The sequence below is a fragment of the Elephas maximus genome, chromosome 1 (genome assembly GCF_024166365.1).
Source record: "Elephas maximus indicus isolate mEleMax1 chromosome 1, mEleMax1 primary haplotype, whole genome shotgun sequence".
Taxonomy (NCBI): Eukaryota; Metazoa; Chordata; class Mammalia; order Proboscidea; family Elephantidae; genus Elephas; species Elephas maximus.
Genome location: NC_064819.1, coordinates 80487755 through 80500728, shown reverse-complemented (window position 1 = coordinate 80500728; position 12974 = coordinate 80487755). Strand labels below are relative to the sequence as shown.

Here is a 12974-nt window from a genome sequence, read left to right as displayed (position 1 = left end):
TTCCTGTTTTGAAATACTATAAATGGAATCATACAATGTGTTCATTTGAATATAGATTCCTTCACTCAATATGTTTTTATTACATACATCAATATTGTGTCTTTCTTATTGCTGTCATATTCCATTGTATTAATAGTGTACATCATATTTTTTTCATTCGTTTTGCTGTTGATGTACATGTAAAACAACTAATGCTGCTAAGAACTTTTTTTTTTTTTTAACTTATAGTTCAAAGGCAATAAGCATTCATTTTTCTTGGGTCTAAATGCAGCTGTGGGGTTTCAGGTTTACAGGTTTCATATATATTTTGTTTCAGGCAAAATTTCTAAACAGCGTACAAGTGTGGATGCGCCAGTTGACAGTGTCATCAGCAATGTATGAAAGTTTCAGTTGTTCCGTATCATCAGCAACACTTGATATTTTCAGTCCTTTTATCTTAAGTCATTTTGGTGAAGGGGAGTATTATTTCACTGTGTTTCTAATTTGCATTTTCCTTATAATTAATAACCTCTTGCTGTTGCACTTCACCTGCCCTTCTGCAGGGGTGGCTGCGAGGGGCACAGTTCCGATTTCCTTAGGAAAAAAAGGGCTTTCTCTAAATTAGCTGTAGTCGTGGCCGAGTGGTTAAGGCGATGGACTAGAAATCCATTGGGGTTTCCCCGCGTAGGTTCGAATCCTGCCGACTACGCTATATTTTGACGCCCTGGTGTTGCAATTGCTTTTGAGCGGCTCCTTGGAAACTCCGTAAGGCATCTCTAAAAAAAAAAAAAAAAAAACTCTGTCCTATATGGTTGCTGAGAGTCCGAGTCGGCTTCACCGAAAAAGTTTTTTTTTTTTTTTTTTTCCGCCGCGGAGGAGCCGAACCGGGGCCTTGACAGAGCTGCCGGGCCCTTCATGAGAGATTTTGAGTCATTTCGTTCTTCCGTGTGTAGTTGATAGTGAAGGGTGGTGAAGAGATGGCCGACAGTGTCAAAATCTTTCTCCAGGACCTTGCCAGGAGAATCAAGGACTCCATCCGGGCTATCTGTACCATCTCAAAGCTGGAGGCTCCAATACTGCAAAACACGGAGGAACAGCGTCGAAGAAGGCCGAGTAGTGCCCTGGCACAGAGGAGAGCCCAGAGTATAGAGCTGAAGCAAGAGAGTGAGGCACATATTGTTGGTGGAATTTTCCAGCGCTGCCCTTAGAATGGAGGAGTATTCTGCTTGCACCTCCTCTTGTTTTACCAAGTGTTTATTCAATAACAATCATTTATTCAGTCAGTAGCAGCACAAATTATTGGTGATCCAAAAAAATATATATATATATGGAGATGTTTGGTTTTGGCTGGAATTCTTCCTCACGTCAATTTTCAGAGCTCTTTGGGTGCTCCCCTGTCTGTACTTATCAAAGTGGTAAGTCCCATTTGGTTACAAGATATAGCTGATCTGGCATTTGAGGTATCAGGGAGGAAGCCTCACCCATTCCCTAATATCAGCAAAATAATTACTGATATGCTCGTCAACCTTCTGCTGCAGGCTGTTTTCTTTTTCCAAGGAGTGTTTGCGAGCTTTCCCATCCATCTTGTTGGTCAGCTGGTTAGTCCCCTGCATATGTCCCTTCTGTATTCACTATACTGCTTTGAATATCACTGGTTCAATAAAGGAATTGAAAAGCGCTAGCAGTTGTCAAACAGAAAGGAATTGGCCCTACTACTTTGGATTTGGTTTGCTCTTGGCTTTGCTCACAGCAATGCAGTCCTCATACATTATCAATGGCTGCCTCTTCTCCACCCTCTTTCCCTTATTCATTATCAGCACCAGTGAAGCAAAGACCCCTGGCAGAGCGTGTCTTTTTCAGTGGAGCCTCTTCTGCTTGCTGGCCTTCTTTCTGCCAAGGGCCCTTTACATAGCACCATTTCTACGAGGAATTGGAATGTTGTCTCTGGCGCACTTAGAATCTTCCTCACACCAGCAAGTGGATTTTTAACACCATGAATCTGAAAGGACCATATGTTTTCCTGTAGCTATTTTCTGTCATTTGCCAGACTTCGTGCCTGGACGGATTTGAATACTTTTTCTGCTTGTGCCATTTAAGCTAGCTATTGTAATTCATGGATTTGTTACTTTTGTTGTTGTCCTGTGAGGCATATACATTGGATGAGGTTGATGAAGAAGAACCTCAGTTGCTCCTGATCACTCCCTGTATAGCCATCACTGTCTTGTCAGGTGTTTGATGAGTTTTTTCCCGGTCCAGGTCACTGCTCAGTGAGATACTCCAGTTTTTCCCCATAATCCTTTGCAGCAGGACCCATTTTGTGTTTTTGGTAGCCCTCACTTCCGTGATTTTTAAAATTGCTTATTGGCAGTTGAGTATACTCTTTTGTGAAGCACATGCTTAACTTTCGCTCTTTCTCATTAATTTTTTAGCCTTAGGGTTTTGTAGGATAGCTCCATATATTCTACATAAGGATCCTTTGTCAAATATAAGCATTGAAATAGCTTTTCTCATGCAAGTAAAATTTCATTCAAAAGTAGTTGCAGCTGTACATCAACAAGGAACTGCCAGAAATTCAAGTCAGATTCAGAAGATAATGTCAATCAAGGGATATCATTGCTGATAACAGATGGATAGTGATTGAAAGCAGAGAAAACAGAAAGATTCTTACCTGTGTTTCATTGACCATGGAAAGGCATTCAGCTGTGTGGATCATAACAAATTATAGGTAACATTGTGAGAATGAGAATTCCAGAACACTTAATTGTGCTCAGGGGGAACCTGTACATAGACCAAGAGACAGTTATTCAAACAGAAGAGGTGGGTACTGGGTGGTTTAAATTCAAGAAAGCTGTGCATGAGGGTTGTATCCTTTTACCATACTAATTCAATCTGTATGCTGAGCAAATAATACAAGAACCCGAACTATATGAAGAAGAACGAAGCATCGGGATCAGAAGAAGACTCGTTAAGAACCTTTGATATGCGGATCCAAGGTTCACAAAGAACTCCTAAAACTCAACAATAAAAACACAAGCAAGCCAATCAAAAAGTGGTTAAAATATCTGAACAGATACCTCATCAAAGAAGATATACAGATGACATGTGCCATTAAAAAAAAACAATAATAACCTGCCCCATGAGTAGAATGTGCTTCATATGGTTTTTAGTGGAAATAGATCACCAGGTTTTTTCTCTGACGCAACTCTTGGTGGATCCAAACCAACAATCTTTCAGTTAGTACCCAAAAACTTAACCGTTTACACTACCCAGGGATTCTCATATGCCACTAACCAAAAAAAAAAAAAAAAAAAAACCCTGTTCCATTGGGTCGATTCTGACTCATAGTGACCCTATAGAACAGAGTAGAACCGCCCCACAGAGTTTCCAAGGAGCGCCTGGCAGATTCAAACTGCGGACCCTTTGGTTACCAGCCATAGCACTCAACCACTATGCCACCAGGGCTTCCCATATGCCTTTCGGGAAGTATAAATCAAAACAGAGGTTAGATACCATTACACACCTATTAGAATGGCTAAAATTCTAAATACTGACAACACCACATGCTGGCGAAGATGTGGAGCTACAGGGAAAATGTAAGATAGCACAGTCACCCTGGAAGATAGTGTAGCAGTTTCTTACAAAGCTAAACCTAGGCTTACATAAACTTGTTGTTAGGTGTGATAGAGTTGGTTCTGACTCATAGTGACCCTATGGACAACAGAACAGAACACCTCCTGGTCCTGTGCCAGCCTCACAGTCATTATGCTTGAGGACCTTGTTGCATCCACTGTGCCAGTCCCTCTCGTTGAGGGTCTTCCTTTTTTTTGCTGACCCTCAGTTTTACCAAGCACAATATCCTTCTCCAAGGACTGGTCCTGCCTGATAACAGGTCCCGAGTATGTGAGATGAAGTCTCGCCATTTTTGCTCCTAAGGAGCATTCTGGCTGTACTTCTTCCCAGACAGATTTGTTTGTACATGATGTATATTCAATATTCTTCACCAACACCATAATTCAAAGGCATGATTTCTATTTCTGACTTCCTTAATCATTGTCCAGCTTTCACATGCATATGATGCAATTGAAAACACCATGGCTTGGGTCAGGTGCACATTAGTCCTCAAAGTGACATCTTTGCTTTTAACACTTTAAAGAGGTCTTTTGCAGCAGATTTGCCCAATGCAATGCGTTGTTTGATTTCTCGACTGCTGTTTCCATGGGCATTGATTGTGGATCTAAGTAAAATGAAATCCTTCACAACTTCAGTCTTTTCCCTGTTTATCATGATGTTGCTTATTGATAAAGTTGTTAGCATTTTTGTTTTATGTTGAGGTGTAACCCTTACTGAAGGCTGTGGTCTTTGATCTTCCTCAATAAGTGCTTCAAGTTCTTTTCACTTTCAGCAAGCAAGGTTTTGTCATCTGCATATCACAGGTTGTTAATGAGATTTCCTCCAATCCTGATGCTGTATTCTTCTTTCTATAGTCCAGATTCTTGTATTATTTGCTCAGCATACAGGTTGAATTAGTATGGTAAAATGATACAACCCTGAGACACACCTCTCTTGACTTTAAACCATGTAGTGTGTTCTGTTCAAATGACTGCCTCTTGGTACAGGTTCGTCCTGAGCACAATGAAGTGTTCTGGAATTCTCATTCCTCTCATTGTAACCTATAATTTAGAGTTGAATGCCTTTGCACAGTCAATGAAACACAGTAAAAATCTTTCTGGTGGTATTCTCTACTTTCAACCAACACCCATCTGATACCAGCAATGATATCCCTTGTTCCACGTCCTTGTCTGAATCCGCCTTGAACTTCTGGCAGTTCCCTGTTGATGTACACCTGCAAGTGCTTTTGAATGATCTTCAGTAAAATTTTACTTGAGTGTTATATTATTGATATTGTTCAATAATTTCTGCATTCTGTTGGATCACGTTTCTTTGGAATGGGCACAAATTTGGATCTCTCCAGTTGGTTGGCCAGGTAGCTGTCTTCCAAATTTATTGGCATACGTGAGCACCTCCAGCACTGCATCAGTTTTTTGAAACATCTCAGTTGGTATTCCAAAAATTCCTGAAGGCTTGTTTTTCACCAATGCCTTCAGTACAGCTTGGATCTCTTCCTTCAGTACCATCAGTTCCTGATCATGTGCTACCTCCTGAAATGCTGGACAATTCTTTTTGGTACACTGACTCTATGTATTCTTATCACCTTCTTTTGATGCTTACTGAAATGTTTAGTATTTTCCCCACAGAATCCTTCAGTATTACAACTCAAGGCTTGGATTTTTTCTTCAGTTCTATCAGCTTCAGAAAAGTGGAGCTTGTTCTTCCCGTTTGGGTTTTTTCCTTCAGGTCTTTGCACATTTCATTATAATACTTTACTTTGTCCTCTTGAGCTGCCCTTTGAAATCTTCTCTTCAGCTCTTTTATTTCATTATTTCTTCCTTTCATTTTAACTACTCTATGTTCAAAAGCAAGTTGCAGAGTCTCTTCTGACATCCATTTTGGCCTTTTCTTTCTTTCCTGTCTTTTTAATGATCTCTTGCTTCCTTCATGCACGATGTCCTTGATATCGTTCCACAACTTGTCTAGTCTTCAGTCAGTAGTGTTCAATGTGTCGAATTTATTCCTGAGATGGTCCGTCATGTATCTCTCCGTTTGTTGTACCATGATGGCTTCCTTGTTGCTGTGATCCTGTAAGCTTTGCCACCAATATTTCAAATACCTGGAGAGTCACCCTTGGTGGACACTTTTCAGCAGAGCTTCCAGACTAAGGCAGACTAGAAGGACCTGGCAGAATAATTCTGAAAAAAAAACTGGTCAGTGAAAGCCTTATGAATCGCAGCAGAACATTGTCTGAGACAGTGCCAGAAGATGAGCCCCTCAAGTTGGAAGGCACTCAAAATACAACTGGCAAAGGGTTACCTCCTCAAAGTGCAGTCAACTTTAATGACATGAATGGACTTAAACTTTCAGAATCCTCATTTGCTGATGTGTACTCAAAATGAGAAGAAACAGCTGCAAACATCCATTAATAATAGGAACATGGAATGTACAAAGTACAAACTCAGGAAAATTGGATGACATCACAAATGAAATGGAACTCATAAAAATCAATATCCTAGGCATTAGTGAGCTGACATGGACTGCTATTGGCCATTTTGAATCAGACAATCATGTGGTCTATTATGCAAATTGAACAGGAATGATCTTACATGCATCATTAAAAGGAACATTTCAAGGTCTATCCTGAAGTACACTGCTGTCAGTGATAGGATAATATCCATACACTTACGAAGAAGACCAGTTAATATGACTATTATTCAAATTTACTCACCAGTAATATATAAGGCCAAAGATGAAGAAATTGAAGATTTTTACCAATTTTTGCAGTCTGAAATTGATCAAACATGCAGTCAAGACTCATTGATAATTACTGGCTATTGGAATTTGAAAGCTGGAAACAAAGAAGGATTGCTTGTTAAAAAATATGGCCTTGGAGATAGAAACCATGCCAGAGATTGTGTTATAGAATTTTGTAAGACCAACAGCTTCTTCATTGCAAATACCTTTTGTCAACAACATAAACGGCAACTATGCACATGGACCTCCCCAGATGGAATGTACAGTAATCAAGTTGATTACATCTGGGGGAAAAGACAATGGAAAAGCCCAGTATCATCAGTCAGAACAAGGCCAGAGGCTGACTGTGCAACCAACAATCAATTGCTCATATGCAAGTTCAAGATTAAGTTGAAGAAAATTAGAACAAATCCATGTGAGCCAAAGTACAATCCATACTTACACATAAAAAAAAAAAATATATAGGCATACAGAAATATACGATTCCGCCATTGTGCTCCTAGGTGTTTACCCAAATGAAGTGAAAACTTATGTCCATCAAAAACCTGCACACAAATGTTTATAGCAGCTTTACTGATAATTGCCTAAAAGTGGGAACAGTCAAGATGTCCTTCAATAGATTAATAAACAAGCTGTGGCACATCCATATAATGAAGCAGCAAAAATAAGAGAACTTTCAAGCTATGAAAAGCTGTGGAGGAACCTTAAATTCATATTGCTAAGTGAAAGAAGCTGGTCTGAAAAAGCTACATATTGTACAATTCCAAATATATGACATTCTAGAAAAGACAAAATTGTAGACAGTAAAAAGATCAGTGGCTGCCAGCAATTCAGGGGACGTTGGGAGGGATGAATACGTGGAGCACAGGGCATTTTTAGGACAGTGAAACTATTCTGAATGATACTGTAATAGTGGACGCTTGACATAACACATTGTTTTTACAGCATCAAACAGCCAAGATACCACCTAGCGTTTACACACACACACACACACACATACACACAAACATATACACATCCCCAACAGTTTTGTGCGTGGCACTCTAGTTTTCTCCTTAAGTGAAACCTACCACACACTGTTCCTTGTTCTTATTGTACAAATCTCATTAGCCAACTGAAAGAACAAGTCTGACAGACAAATCAAGTTCTGCCAATTTCAAAAAAGACTCAGTGTTATTTTTATGAATATTTGCAAAGTTTTTGTATGTGCAAAACCGGTTGAGAAAAAGGAAATAAGCACTAGAAATCTGGTACCAGGAAATGAATTTTCTTAGTCTTCTTACATAGCTCAAAGAACTGATTTTTAACCATGACAAATCTCAGAGTTCTAGAAGAGTCTTGGAGCAAGTTTATTTGTTTTCCACAAATATCCCAAAGGAATTTCTAATCCCCAAATCTCAAAGTACATTTTTCAGCCTTTATCCATCCTCCATATGCCTCTGCTTAGTGATGACTCACAAATCCAAGGCTGGAGACCAGAGTACTACCCGCGTTCACTGTGTAACATTATCTCAAGAGTGTTCCAAGATATCTTGAATTCCACATGATTTTATCTTCTCCCTCTTCCAGGCTTCCTCCAATGCTCCCAGACACCCAGTTTTTCAAAACTCCCTTTTCTGTATCGCCTTCTGTTTGGAAATGACTTTAATTTTTTTTTTTAAGTGAATAAAAGCTTCACTCACTTCTGTTCTTGTCCTTTAAATTCTGTTTACCCTCTATCTCACTCTTATAATTCACCTCTCTCTAAATCCTGAAGCTGTTGTTTCATTCATGGCTTATGAATTCCTCTTCTGAACTGTTGATAGGGCCCCTGATGTTACCTGGTGGAAACCCTAGGTTCTTACTTGGCAGGACTCCTATTGTCCAATAAAGGAGAGACTGATGTGGGAGAAAAGGATAGGCACCTTTATTGAGTTGTATAAAGAAATGGAGTCATTCAGAGCTTCTGCTGCCAAGACTGCTTGCTAAGGGTGGGCAAGCAAGTTACTTTTAAAGGGGTTTATGAGTAGGGAGTTCATACAAGTTTGATCAGTAACATTCTTAATCATACTATGCAGACGCAATGGGGTTGACATATAACCTCAAAGCGAAAGTAGGATTCAAATGCAAAGTTGGGGCGGGGTGGGTGTAGGGGAGGAGCCCAGCAAAGGAAATGATTTTTCAATACAACACTGTAGGTGAGGAAGCCAGGTAAAGAATACAGGGCTGTGGGGTCTGTGTCTCATTGAGTTACCTAATAGCTCAAGTAGAAAACACCCTTATAATGAAATACAGATTGCATCACCATCCTGTTTTCTTCTGCCATTGCTTTCCGCCATCAAATCTGGCCCATACATTCTGATTGAGCAAACAGAAAATACGGTGAAGACATTCAGACAGTCAAAAGATTAATTTCTTTAGCTTTGTGCCTCAGGTTATAGAGGAAATCAAAAGAGCTGAAAATGAGGACTCCATTCTTTCCCACCCATAATAGAAGACAGAGACTTTTAACTACTCAGGGTTGTAAAAAAAAAAAAAAAAAACACCATGGAAACCTCATGTGGCTATTTACTCAACACATGTTTGCAATCCTCTGCCTTCACTTTCAAGCCCTATAAAGAATTAGTATCCTCCACTGGTTCTTGAGCGCCTCCTCCGCAAAGCAGCTGCTCATGCCTCTTAACACTCCCTCAACGTTCAAGGAGAGTGAATCGCAGGAAATAACACTTAGTTCTAGATAAAAGTTAGCCAGCAGCACTTCAGGAATGAGGTGTATGTAGCTCAGTGGTAGAGCACATGCTTTGCATCTATGAGGCTACACTTTTTCTCTACTTCAACACTATTTAAACCCGAACTTGAAGGAATACAAATTCACTTCTCTAATATTTTCCATTCAATTTCTGCACACATAGACAGCAAAAATATAACCCAGTTCACTTCCTTGAATCCTCTTCTATTTCTGTGCTATGACGTTCTATATCCCTTAAGGTGACTGCGACAGCAGAAAGAGTATGAGAAGAACCAGATGCTAACAGAATCTTCAATCACCCGAAACAAAAGCGTACACCTTAAGCTCCCATTTTGTACTATTATTGAAGAGACAGAAAGACAGATAAGGGGTGGTGAGTTTGAAAGGGCCCTGCGGATTTGTTTTTTTTTTTTTAACCAACTAAGCCACAAAGCCCCCTAGTGAGATTCCCTGCTGGGCTACCTCGGGTTATGCTGATGTCTAAATTATTTCAGGGCAAAACTGAGTGCTTAAGTTTTCCTTCTCTTTGATTGGACTGCAATCAGTTCCTGACGAGGTGGCCGAGTGGTTAAGGCGATGGACTGCTAATCCATTGTGCGTTGCACGCGTGGGTTCGAATCCCATCCTCGTCGTTCTTTCCTTCCCCCACCCTGTCGTGGGAGTGAGATTTGGAACCATGGCGGTACAGTGGTGTTTTTTTTGCAAAACAAAAGCTACGGAGTTCGAATCCACCAGCCGCTCCTTGAAAACCCTATGGGGCAATTCTACTCGGTCCTATAGGGTCTCTGTGAGTCGCAATTGGCTGGAAGGCAATGAGGTTTTTTTGTTTGTTTGCTTGCTCGCTTTTTTTTTTTTTTTTTTCTGACTCCTGGCAGGAGCGCAGCATCGCCCAAGCAGTGAAATACAGCTTTGAACTATCATCTTCCATTTGGCCAAGCATGGATTCTTCAGATAAGCACCGTTTTCCTCTTGCTGTTAATAAACGCGCTGTATTTTCTTGGAGCCCCGACATTGTCTCAGAGAAACTTTCAGGTGGCAGGCAAAAACCTAAGAGATAAGAAGCCTCCATTAAGCAACGGGAATTCATATTTGGACATGTTTTCCCGGGGAAAACCAGCTGTCGTCAAGTCGATTTTGACTCATGGCGGCCCCATGTGTGCCAGAGTAGGGTTTTCAACGGCTGATTTTTTCGAACTACATGCCCAGGCGCCTCTGAGTGACTGGAACCTCCAATGTTTCAGTTAGGAGCAAGCCAAGTGTTAACTATTTAAGTCCACCTAGGGACTCCTTTCTCAGGGAAAAGCAAAATCCCACTGCCCATAGGATTTCTAGAGAGAGGCTGATGGATTGGTACTCTGACCTTTTGCTTAGCAGCTAAGCTTTTAACCACTTGGGTCACCAGGACTCCTTCCAGGAATCATATCCATTGCCGGGGAGTCAATTGTCACTCATTGTGACCTTATAGAACAGAGTGGAACTGCCCCATAGAGTTTCCAAGGAACACCTGCTGGATTCTGTCAACTTTTTGGGTAGCAGCCATAGCACTTAACTACTAGCCACCAGGGTTTCTTTTCCAGGGATAGGGAGAAGCTAAACCCTAGGCATTGAAGTCTTAGCCACCAGCATGCATAAAACCCCCAAAAACCCATTGCTGTCGAATCAATTCTGACTCAGAGCAATCCCATAGGGTTTACAAGGCTGTAAATCTGTGGAAGCCAATTGCCACATCTTTCTCCTGCCAAGCTGCCTGTGGTTTCGAACCACCAACCTTTCAGTGAGTACTCGATTGCCTGAACCACTGCACCATAAAAAAAAAAAAAAAAAAAAAAAAAAAAAAAACCATAATCATTGTTAATTCAAGCAGCCCCAGCTCGAAACTCCAACTTAGTGTTCCTTCTCCACACAGTCTTCGTGGAATTATGGATTTGCCAACCAGCACACCAGAGTCTTGCACCTGTACTACTTCTGGCTATCAGAAACAAAGTGGATAATTCTAGGTCAACCATATGAAAGAGCACAACCCGAAAAGCTGGCTGGGGAAACTTAGATCCAGATGGAAAGAAAAAACAGATCTAAGTGAAAAACAGTATATGGTGTCACCGACAGTCACTGTTCCAGCAAACCCTGGAGTCCAAAACCCTGATCGGGAAATCAAGCAGTGGCTTTGTCTCCTGAAGCTGCAGCTCTGGCTCTGAGAACCACAAAGAAACAGGAGAGAGGCATGTTGGCGGCTGAGCAAGAACTGCAAACATATTAACCTTTTCTAACAGCCCTTTTGTGCTCCTGGACTGGCATTCAAACCTCAGGCATCACAGAAGCTAAAAGAATAGAAGCTTCAGCCTCTTGCCAAAATTTTGGTGTCAGTCAGCCCACATACGAGTTTTAGGAGGCAATCCTTCATTATTGTGTCTTCTCTTTTACTTTAATTTTCATTCTGATACTTTACTCACTGGTGAGAGGTTTGTATCTTCCCAAATATTAGAATATATTATATATCAGCTCTTCAATTCCTCCCCAGCAGTAAGCTCCCTTGAATAATCAACAAGTTGAGGCTCAGTTGGTGCTGGGAAGTAGCTGAAGTAGGCTCTTAGAGGCAGGAAGACATTGCAAGGTAACATGATGAGTAACAATGTCTGATACACAGTTAAAAAGGTAGTAAATGTTTTTTATTAGAATGCAGTGGTTCCCAAACCTGAGGAACTGAGAACTTTGTGAATATATGTATTCCTAATTCCACATTTATAGATCCTAAATGGGCTAAGAATCACTGGATAGGGAGAGGATGGGATCTATATGGTTGAAAAGTCTCCACAGATGTTTCCATTTTTCAGCCATGTTTGAGAACTCCTAGCCTAAGAAGCGGTGTTGAGGGAACTGCAATGAACTGAGCTGTTGAGAAATTTTCACCAGGAGGAAGCCATTGGAGACAGGATAAAAGGGGGCTGAGAAAATGAAGGTGACAAATTACGTGATGAAGAAAATGAAGGGAAAGATAGGAGGAGGGAGATGGGTGTGGGTGTGGAAGAACTAGAACAGAAGGTGAAAGAAGGTTTGGAACCAGGTCTTTAGGATGTGTGGCATTCGGATGGACCAGGAGGTAGTTTGAGACTGCCAGGGTTGCCTATGTCTCCTCTGCTCTCTCTACAATGCAGGAAGTGAAAAAGCTCCCTTCCTCTTAAGGAAAATGGACTAAAGGTGTTTTTCCCATAGGAAGATGCGGCTCTTTTACCCAAAACTTCGGTGGCTTTAAGAGAGCTTAGCAACTCTTTCCATTTCTGGAAATAATTTTCTCAAACTTGGTTGCTGGAAGACTCTGGTTTTCCTGAGAAATACCTTTCCTCTGGATAGCATCCAAACACTTCTTCATGGTTAACAAAGAGTTGAGGTCACAGGTGTCTGTAGTTCAAATCACACATCTCCATGACTAGTGATTGGACCAACCTTTTGCTGACCAAGATTAAGTGGGTAGGCCTGGTTGTGTAGGAGGAACGGGAAAAAGAAAATCAGAAGGAAACTTTTCTCCTGAACCTGCAATCTGTCCATTGACACAAACTCAGGTGAGGGAAAAAAAAAAAAAGAAGAAGAATCAAAAGGAATGTGTTCAACTGTCATTTCCCCTTCTGTCTTTCCATCTGTCCTTTTCTTCACTTCTTCTTAATAATAATGAGAAATTGTAGTAAAGAGTAGGCTGTCTATGACGTGGTGGATGTTGTCGCTTCACTGTCAGCAGATTCTGAGTGAGCACCTTCCTTTACTCAGTTCCTCCTGACTTTATTGTGCTTAAGCAGCCAGGTTGGGAGGCCCAAGGAGGGTCAAGGACTATGGTCCAAGAAAGTTACGACTCTTAGTGACCCTGTAGGACAGAGTAGAACTGCCTCATAGAGTCTCCAGGAGTGCCTGG

The 12974-nt window shown here is 41.0% G+C and overlaps 2 non-coding genes and 2 pseudogenes across 2 annotated transcripts; 3 read left to right on the top strand and 1 right to left on the bottom strand.

The window, feature by feature from the left end:
- Positions 1-12974, bottom strand: part of LOC126062099 (etoposide-induced protein 2.4 homolog) — a 268050-nt pseudogene that overhangs the window by 61806 nt on the left and 193270 nt on the right.
- On the top strand, positions 607-688 carry TRNAS-AGA (transfer RNA serine (anticodon AGA)). The gene has a single exon. It is a non-coding gene; the product is annotated as a tRNA-Ser (tRNA).
- Positions 957-1891, top strand: LOC126057231 (etoposide-induced protein 2.4 homolog; annotated as a pseudogene).
- On the top strand, positions 9624-9705 carry TRNAS-GCU (transfer RNA serine (anticodon GCU)). Its single transcript has one exon. It is a non-coding gene; the product is annotated as a tRNA-Ser (tRNA).